Genomic DNA, 8,127 nt, shown 5'->3' on the forward strand with positions numbered 1-8,127 from the left:
TTCCCTTTTATAACAATTTATGACGTCACGCTAACATAAGCAGATCACGACAAATAAGTATCACTGGGTTTGCTGGAAAATCATTACTCCCTTAGGGAATAAGACAAATCTCCACCTCGGGGTAAGATTCCTAAAACTAAAACATTCTACACAGTTAGTCAGTTGACAAATGAGGCCAGTCCCACGACTCAAGTATTTACCTTGCGGGGGAGGTTTTTAGAAGAGCGTTAGTCTGTTGGAAAATAATACAGGCACGCGCATGGTCTATCTGTCAATAATCCATAGTTATTAACCAATGGAAAGTGTCGCTACATCGCCCACTGGTAGAATAACTTATACTTAATTGACTGGCAAATGTAAGGGAGATTGAGTGAGGAGGATTGAGGTCAAATAGGTATACCCCTACCGTACAAAAATGTTTTTTTCAGCAATACGTTTTGATTTTTTCAAATGGAAAAATACATGTTTATTGACAGCAGTGGTATAGAATGACATCGTTAGTCCATACTGTTAATCATTCTTACAGAAAACATCACGTTTGATATTGACGTTTTAGGAGACGGTTTTTAAGTATTGAGTTGATAATTTTTTTACATTTCGAACGGGAGAGTGTTGCAAGAAATGTTGACTGTTCCTGATAAGCTAATTTATATCTTCAATCCGTGCAACTTAGTAATTTAAAGATAGAAAATAAGCTTAAGTGTTGTAATCAAAGTCCGATTTTTTCCTTTGAAACGAAATCGTAAATTCATGAATTTAAAAAAACACATCTATCGGCTAGCTCTGACACCTGCACAAAATCGTTAATCTTTGTGGTCTTGGCGGAATATCAACAAGGTTCAGTTGTATAAATTAAAGCTTGCTTCCAATATGAATTAATTCGAATAAAAAGGCTACATTCCTAAACGAGAACTTTTCACTCAGACGCCTTAATGTAAATGGGAAATTAGTCATGTGCTCCAAACAGCCGTCCAACACCTACATAAAGTTCCCGAGAGTTCAAAGACTTCTTCATCAGTCTGGCGAACGAAGTACACTGGAGACTTGGTGATTTTATTGTGTTTTTTTTCTTCTTATTTTTTTCTTCTTCCGCCAAATGGCTTCCGAATGTTTTTGTTCCAAAAACTAATGGCTGGATATTTATAAAATTACACATGTTCTTTGATGGACATGCGTAGATGTGCAGAACGCTCAATTTTCGATCGGTCATCAAACGTGATATATTTAAAAAAAAAAAAATGAAAATTTTGCTCCAAGTTAGTATGAAAGTGTATAATAGCATTGTAAATTCTTCCCAGTTCATCATTTGCGACTACGTGTACAGTGGCAGTTTGGGGGACCTCTGTAACATTCCGCGATACAATTTTATGTGAACATCACACCCCAATATACAAGATACACAGTTTTATATATTATGTAGTTACTTTATTCGGCATGAAGAAATCATTTCTATTTACATCTCAGAAATTTACAAAAAATACATTAATCTTGATAATGGTGGTATAACATGCTTGTTTTACAAAAAATAGTAAAGTTCAGGTTGTAATTACGTTACACTCTTCTATCATTTGAGTATCGAACGTAGCGTGCTATACTGCATAAGTTATATATACATTGCATGCCATATCAACAGAATTCAATACCTATATTTCCCATTGTAAGATTATTTTAACATCACAGAATATAAAAGCTGATCAATACACTTCAACATACAGTTCAAATTAGTGTATGCTTGTTCTAAGAATGGAACAAACATCTTTTTCGAAGGGTTAGTGGTACTATTATGACGTCAGCACATGCTATCAGATTAACCACATATCTTTAACAATCTGCGGAATAAATACCGTGATGTCATGATGTCAGTGCATTAAGACAACGAACTAATTTTACATATTGTAAGTCAGACTATCTACAAAACTATGACATCCTCAAAAATGCATACCTTGATATCAGTATAACAACATGAATCTACAATTCCATAGTACATATGTCAAATTAACCACACGTCTCTAAATACCTCCAGAATGATAATTTTAATGTTAATACCTTAAGACATCAATCTTATATTCCATAGTATACGTTTTATTGGTGTCGGATTAACATCCTTCAGAATACATTCATTGATGTCAGTATTATCAAACTTATATTCCATATTATTAATTAACTATGTAGATATTGCTGCAATATGTAATAAACGGCCCGTGCAATATAATGAACAATCTCAGCCAATATCGGAATTGTTACACAAAGTCGGCCAATATTGAAAAAAGTCGGCCTTTATGGAAAATATTGGCCGACTTTTGACAAACTCGGCCAATACGAGAAAACGCGCGTAATCGAACGCGCCCGATAAACCGTTCGGAACTTACCGGAAGGTAACGTCTTATCCTACGGCAAAACCCGATATGTTCCTGGCGCAGACGACAACATACATAAAGAGAAGGAAGATCTTCCATGATCAGTTTGTGCACCAATCTGAATCGTCGCAATAAGAACAACGATGAAAATGTGACAAATGTCCAATTTAAATATGTTATTGTTTAACAAACATTAAACAAAAGTTATTTTCTGATTAAACTAGTAAGTATCTACATAGTTATTTAATAAAAGGGTCAATAATTAGTTAATTCCATATTGGCCCAGTTATTAGGCCTCGGTCAGGCATATTGGCCCTTGGCCTGCGGCCTCGGGCCAATATGACAGACCTCGGCCTAATAACTGGGCCAATATGGAATTAGCTAACTATTAACCCTATAGTAAAGATTGTATTGATGTCAGATTATCTACAAGGTTGTGACTCTACTAGAATATTCCATAGTGCATGTGAATTCATGTAAAATTTAAACCACACCTCTCTAACTATCTCCAGATTGATTACATTAATGTTATTACTCTAAGACATCAATCTTATATTCCATAATATAAGTTCACTAATGCCAATTTAACAAAATCCTGATAACTACCTACGGAATGAACAACTTAATATCAGTACCTTATGACATCAAACTAAAATTACATAGTATACGTTTATTGATATAAGATATCTGCAAAACTGTTGCATCCTTCAGAAAACATTCAATGATGTCAAATATCTATAAAACTGTGACATCTTTCAGAAAACATTCATTGATGTCAGATACCTATAAAACTGTGACATCCTTCAGAAAACATTCATTAATGGCAGATATCTACAAAACTGTGACATCCTCCAGAATACATACACTGATATCAAATATCTACAAAACTGTAACATCCTCTAGAATACATTCATTGATGTCAGGTATCTGCAAAACTGTAACATCCTCTAGAATACATACACTGATGTCAAATATCTACAAAACAGTGACATACTCAAGAATACATTCACTGATGTCAAATATCTACAAAACTGTGACATCGACCAGAATACATATACACTGATGTCAAATATCTACAAAAATGTGACATCCTTTAAAATACATCCATAGATGTCAGATATCTATAAAACAGTGACATCCTCTAGAATACATTCATTGATGTCAAATATCTACAAAACTGTGACATCCTCCAGAATACATACACTAATATCAAATATCTACAAAACTGTGACATTCTCCAGAATACATTCATTGATGTCAAATATCTACAAAACTGTGACATCCTCCAGAATACATACACTGGTGTCAAATATCTATAAAACTGTGACATTCTCCAGAATACATTCACTGATGTCAAATATCTACAAAACTTCGACATCCTTCAAAATACATTCATTGATGTCAGATATCTACAAAACTGTAACATCCTCGTGAATACATACACTGATGTCAAATAACTACAAAACAGTGACATCCTCCAGAATACATTCACTGATGTCAAATATTTACAAAACTGTGACATCGACCAGAATACATACACTGATGTCAAATATCTACAAAAATGTGACATCCTTTAAAATACATTCATTGATGTCAGATATCTATAAAACAGTGACATTCTCTAGAATACATTCATTGATGTCAAATATCTACAAAACTGTGACATCCTCCAGAATACATACACTGATATCAAATATCTACAAAACTGTGACATTCTCCAGAATACATTCATTGATGTCAAATATCTACAAAACAGTGACATCCTCTAGAATACATTCATTGATGTCAAATATCTACAAAACAGTGACATCCTCTAGAATACATTCATTGATGTCAGATATCTACAAAACTGTAACATCCTCTAGAATACATTTATTGATGTCAAATATCTATAAAACTGTGACATCCTCCAGAATACATTCATTGATGTCAAATATCTATAAAACTGTGACATTCTCCAGAATACATTCATTGATGTCAAATATCTACAAAACAGTGACATCCTCTAGAATACATTCATTGATGTCAAATATCTACAAAACAGTGACATCCTCTAGAATACATTCATTGATGTCAGATATCTACAAAACTGTAACATCCTCTAGAATACATTTATTGATGTCAAATATCTATAAAACTGTGACATCCTCCAGAATACATTCATTGATGTCAAATATCTATAAAACTGTGACATTCTCCAGAATACATTCATTGATGTCAAATATCTACAAAACAGTGACATCCTCTAGAATACATTCATTGATGTCAAATATCTACAAAACAGTGACATCCTCTAGAATACATTCATTGATGTCAGATATCTACAAAACTGTAACATCCTCTAGAATACATTTATTGATGTCAAATATCTATAAAACTGTGACATCCTCCAGAATACATTCATTGATGTCAAATATCTATAAAACTGTGACATTCTCCAGAATACATTCATTGATGTCAAATATCTACAAAACAGTGACATCCTCTAGAATACATTCATTGATGTCAAATATCTACAAAACAGTGACATCCTCTAGAATACATTCATTGATGTCAGATATCTACAAAACTGTAACATCCTCTAGAATACATTTATTGATGTCAAATATCTATAAAACTGTGACATCCTCCAGAATACATTCATTGATGTCAAATATCTATAAAACTGTGACATTCTCCAGAATACATTCATTGATGTCAAATATCTACAAAACAGTGACATCCTCTAGAATACATTCATTGATGTCAAATATCTACAAAACAGTGACATCCTCTAGAATACATTCATTGATGTCAGATATCTACAAAACTGTAACATCCTCTAGAATACATTTATTGATGTCAAATATCTATAAAACTGTGACATCCTCCAGAATACATTCATTGATGTCAAATATCTATAAAACTGTGACATTCTCCAGAATACATTCATTGATGTCAAATATCTACAAAACAGTGACATCCTCTAGAATACATTCATTGATGTCAAATATCTACAAAACAGTGACATCCTCTAGAATACATTCATTGATGTCAGATATCTACAAAACTGTAACATCCTCTAGAATACATTTATTGATGTCAAATATCTATAAAACTGTGACATCCTCCAGAATACATTCATTGATGTCAAATATCTATAAAACTGTGACATTCTCCAGAATACATTCATTGATGTCAAATATCTACAAAACAGTGACATCCTCTAGAATACATTCATTGATGTCAAATATCTACAAAACAGTGACATCCTCTAGAATACATTCATTGATGTCAGATATCTACAAAACTGTAACATCCTCTAGAATACATTTATTGATGTCAAATATCTATAAAACTGTGACATCCTCCAGAATACATTCATTGATGTCAAATATCTATAAAACTGTGACATTCTCCAGAATACATTCATTGATGTCAAATATCTACAAAACAGTGACATCCTCTAGAATACATTCATTGATGTCAAATATCTACAAAACAGTGACATCCTCTAGAATACATTCATTGATGTCAGATATCTACAAAACTGTAACATCCTCTAGAATACATTTATTGATGTCAAATATCTATAAAACTGTGACATCCTCCAGAATACATTCATTGATGTCAAATATCTATAAAACTGTGACATTCTCCAGAATACATTCATTGATGTCAAATATCTACAAAACAGTGACATCCTCTAGAATACATTCATTGATGTCAAATATCTACAAAACAGTGACATCCTCTAGAATACATTCATTGATGTCAGATATCTACAAAACTGTAACATCCTCTAGAATACATTTATTGATGTCAAATATCTATAAAACTGTGACATCCTCCAGAATACATTCATTGATGTCAAATATCTATAAAACTGTGACATTCTCCAGAATACATTCATTGATGTCAAATATCTACAAAACAGTGACATCCTCTAGAATACATTCATTGATGTCAAATATCTACAAAACAGTGACATCCTCTAGAATACATTCATTGATGTCAGATATCTACAAAACTGTAACATCCTCTAGAATACATTTATTGATGTCAAATATCTATAAAACTGTGACATCCTCCAGAATACATTCATTGATGTCAAATATCTATAAAACTGTGACATTCTCCAGAATACATTCATTGATGTCAAATATCTACAAAACAGTGACATCCTCTAGAATACATTCATTGATGTCAAATATCTACAAAACAGTGACATCCTCTAGAATACATTCATTGATGTCAGATATCTACAAAACTGTAACATCCTCTAGAATACATTTATTGATGTCAAATATCTATAAAACTGTGACATCCTCCAGAATACATTCATTGATGTCAAATATCTATAAAACTGTGACATTCTCCAGAATACATTCATTGATGTCAAATATCTACAAAACAGTGACATCCTCTAGAATACATTCATTGATGTCAAATATCTACAAAACAGTGACATCCTCTAGAATACATTCATTGATGTCAGATATCTACAAAACTGTAACATCCTCTAGAATACATTTATTGATGTCAAATATCTATAAAACTGTGACATCCTCCAGAATACATTCATTGATGTCAAATATCTATAAAACTGTGACATTCTCCAGAATACATTCATTGATGTCAAATATCTACAAAACAGTGACATCCTCTAGAATACATTCATTGATGTCAAATATCTACAAAACAGTGACATCCTCTAGAATACATTCATTGATGTCAGATATCTACAAAACTGTAACATCCTCTAGAATACATTTATTGATGTCAAATATCTATAAAACTGTGACATCCTCCAGAATACATTCATTGATGTCAAATATCTATAAAACTGTGACATTCTCCAGAATACATTCATTGATGTCAAATATCTACAAAACAGTGACATCCTCTAGAATACATTCATTGATGTCAAATATCTACAAAACAGTGACATCCTCTAGAATACATTCATTGATGTCAGATATCTACAAAACTGTAACATCCTCTAGAATACATTTATTGATGTCAAATATCTATAAAACTGTGACATCCTCCAGAATACATTCATTGATGTCAAATATCTATAAAACTGTGACATTCTCCAGAATACATTCATTGATGTCAAATATCTACAAAACAGTGACATCCTCTAGAATACATTCATTGATGTCAAATATCTACAAAACAGTGACATCCTCTAGAATACATTCATTGATGTCAGATATCTACAAAACTGTAACATCCTCTAGAATACATTTATTGATGTCAAATATCTATAAAACTGTGACATCCTCCAGAATACATTCATTGATGTCAAATATCTATAAAACTGTGACATTCTCCAGAATACATTCATTGATGTCAAATATCTACAAAACAGTGACATCCTCTAGAATACATTCATTGATGTCAAATATCTACAAAACAGTGACATCCTCTAGAATACATTCATTGATGTCAGATATCTACAAAACTGTAACATCCTCTAGAATACATTTATTGATGTCAAATATCTATAAAACTGTGACATCCTCCAGAATACATTCATTGATGTCAAATATCTATAAAACTGTGACATTCTCCAGAATACATTCATTGATGTCAAATATCTACAAAACAGTGACATCCTCTAGAATACATTCATTGATGTCAAATATCTACAAAACAGTGACATCCTCTAGAATACATTCATTGATGTCAGATATCTACAAAACTGTAACATCCTCTAGAATACATTTATTGATGTCAAATATCTATAAAACTGTGACATCCTCCAGAATACATTCATTGATGT

The sequence above is a fragment of the Mizuhopecten yessoensis genome, unplaced genomic scaffold (genome assembly GCF_002113885.1).
Source record: "Mizuhopecten yessoensis strain PY_sf001 unplaced genomic scaffold, ASM211388v2 scaffold9073, whole genome shotgun sequence".
Taxonomy (NCBI): Eukaryota; Metazoa; Mollusca; class Bivalvia; order Pectinida; family Pectinidae; genus Mizuhopecten; species Mizuhopecten yessoensis.